Source organism: Micropterus dolomieu, linkage group LG22 (assembly GCF_021292245.1).
Source record: "Micropterus dolomieu isolate WLL.071019.BEF.003 ecotype Adirondacks linkage group LG22, ASM2129224v1, whole genome shotgun sequence".
Classification (NCBI taxonomy): domain Eukaryota; kingdom Metazoa; phylum Chordata; class Actinopteri; order Centrarchiformes; family Centrarchidae; genus Micropterus; species Micropterus dolomieu.
Window position 1 is genome coordinate 4,618,132 of NC_060171.1, and position 2,731 is coordinate 4,620,862.

Below are 2,731 nucleotides of genomic sequence, written 5' to 3' on the forward strand. Positions count from 1 at the left end.
GTTCCCTCAGTTTTTGTAAACTTGAAAGTAAAATAATCTAAAATGAGTGACGCTGCTGTTTAGTCTCAAAACTCTACAAATAAATTCCACTGATAGCCCATGTGAAAAAGTTAGCTGCTTTGCTGTAAGAAAAAAAAATGTGCGGCACCTGGTAGATGCCACGTTCCCAATTAAATTCTTGCTGGGAAATACTGAACTTCCAAATAAAAGCATAAATGCTATTAAAACAAAAGAAACTTGTCTTTAAGATCAAACACACAATAGCAAAACTGAAAAATTAAAAACTACACAGAGAGATTCTGGCTGGTGGTACTCACGTCCACTTTGAGTACAGGGTCAGTGGGAATAGGCAACAGCAGATATCGGCAGATCATTTCGTTCTCCTCATTGATGTGAATCTTTCCAGCATTTCTAATTGGGCCAAAAAAAAAGACTTATTCATCTTCCCCAATTCTGACTGACGATTACTCGACTTGGACACACACACACAGGTCATAAAATGTGATCTGATCTTCATATAAGTCACAACAATAGACAAACACAGTCTGCTTGAATTAATACCACATTAACAATTATATGTTTTCATGTTTTTATTGAACACACTATGTAAACATTCATGACTTGATCAAAAGAGCTCAGAAGAATTGTTGACTTGCATGAGAATGGAAAGGGTTACAAAAATATCTCTAAAAGCCTTGATGTTGTTAGTCCACAGTAAGACAAATTGTCTATGGAGAAAGTTCAGCAATGTTGCTACTCTCCCTAGGAGTGGCCGTCCTGCAAAGATGACTGCATGAGCACAGTGAACAATGCTCAATGAGGTTAAGAAGAATCCTACAGTGTCATCTGAAGATATACAGAAATCTCTAGAACATGCTAACATCTCTGTTGAAGACTCTGCGATTCGTAAAACAGTAAACAAGAACGGAGTTCATGGGAGTACACCAAAGAGGAAACCACTCTTGTCCAAAAAAACTACTGGCACAATATTCTGTGGACCGATGAAACCAAAGTTGAGTTGTTTGGAAGGAACACACAGCCCCAGGGTGCAAATTATACACTGACAACCAGGGGGGTCAACTTTTTTTCCAGGTCAAAAAAGAAACCCAATACAACGCAGGAGCATGCAGCATTCAGTAAATTACGACTTTACGATTGTTATCATTAACACTACTATACATATCTGTACCATTTTTCATTTAGTCAATAGCAACATCACCTTTACTGTCTGTACCTCTGTGTGTGTATATTGTGTAGGCTGCCTCCCTCCCCTCTCTCTCTTTCCATCCCTCTCTCTGTCTGTTCCTCTCCTGCTCTCTCTCTCTCTCTCTCCTTCACCCCAACCGGTCGAGGCAGATGGCCGCCCACCCTGAGCCATGATTCTGCTCGAGGTTTCTGCCTCTTAAAGGAAGTTTTTCCTTGCCTCTGTCGCCTAGTGCTGCTCTTGGTGGGAACTGTTGGGCTTCTGTAAATAGTATCACAGAGTACGGTCTAGACCTGCTCTTTTATTTGTAGTCAGAGGTCACCAAGTCTTCTAGTGAAGAACTGCCAGAAACACAGACCCACAACAGAATCAGAAAACAGCAGATCATCATGACTGCTCAAAGCAGACCCACACAATAATCTGCATTCAATACATTTTTAGAGAATTTGGAATTTTTGGGTCTTTGTAAATAATAAACAGTACGGTCTAGACCAGGGCCCATATTTATCAAGCTTCTCAGAATTACTCTAATATATAATAAGAACAATAAGAACACTGCTAAGAATTGAATTAAGAGTAAAAAAAATGGCTCAAAGCTGTGCTTAAAAGTTAGTTATCAAGCATCATAGTCCTAATTTGAGTGAAGTGTCAGTCTGAGAGCTGATTTACGACACTTTGCTGTGCCACAAACAGGAGTTTGGATGATGATGTGGGCAAGAACCATTCACTGAATAGATTTTTAGACTTTATTTAAGAATATTCTCAGATAAAATCACATTGATTGGTGAAATTTCTGTGAGTTTACATTCAACACACATTTGACAATTAAGAATTTTTAAGAGAATATATTATGTACATAGGCTACATGCAAGTTGATCTTTATGTGAGGGCCATCAATTGCCCTTGCTACTCTTGGGAAGACGGCTATTTGCACAAATTGAGTTTAGTTCTGTCGGATTACAGGGGGTGTTGTCGGGAAGTCGATGATGAAACGCTTGACAATATGTAGAGCTGTAAGTCCCATAATTTTTTCCATGACAATTCAGCTTATTGATGGTTGTGATGGACCAAAATCATCAGCATTGCTGCATTTTATCTTTGGCAAATAAACAAAGTTTAGCTGAAAACGTATTGCTGCGTAAAGTCAGTGGTGAGATGACGTCCCTCACCAACTCGCTGACAAAGATGATGCCTGCTCTGTCGAAACGATACTGTATCATTAATTGTGTGCAGTCAAATAATTCAGAAATATTGTACCTCTCCTGAAAGATTTGCGCATGTCCCTGTCTCCACAGTTCCATCACAAGCCCCTATTGGCAACTCCTAATCACTTGAGAGACCTCTGGAGCTGTCTTAAAGCCCCCCTCCAGTGTATTTTGACATTGCTATGATATTTCATATTTCCTTACAATGTTGATTACCCACATAGTTTGCCAAATATTTTTTGACAAATAGCTTAATTTTGTGCTCAAAGTTGCAAAAGTTGCTTAGTTGTTAAAACGGGGTTGTGACGTATGAATATAGTAA

General features: G+C 39.1%; 1 protein-coding gene across 1 annotated transcript in view; it reads right to left on the bottom strand.

Moving 5' to 3' along the window:
* LOC123961387 (peroxisomal succinyl-coenzyme A thioesterase-like) overlaps window positions 1-2,731 on the bottom strand; it is a 27,448-nt gene that overhangs the window by 5,145 nt on the left and 19,572 nt on the right. The gene's annotated exons all lie outside the window — the stretch shown is intronic.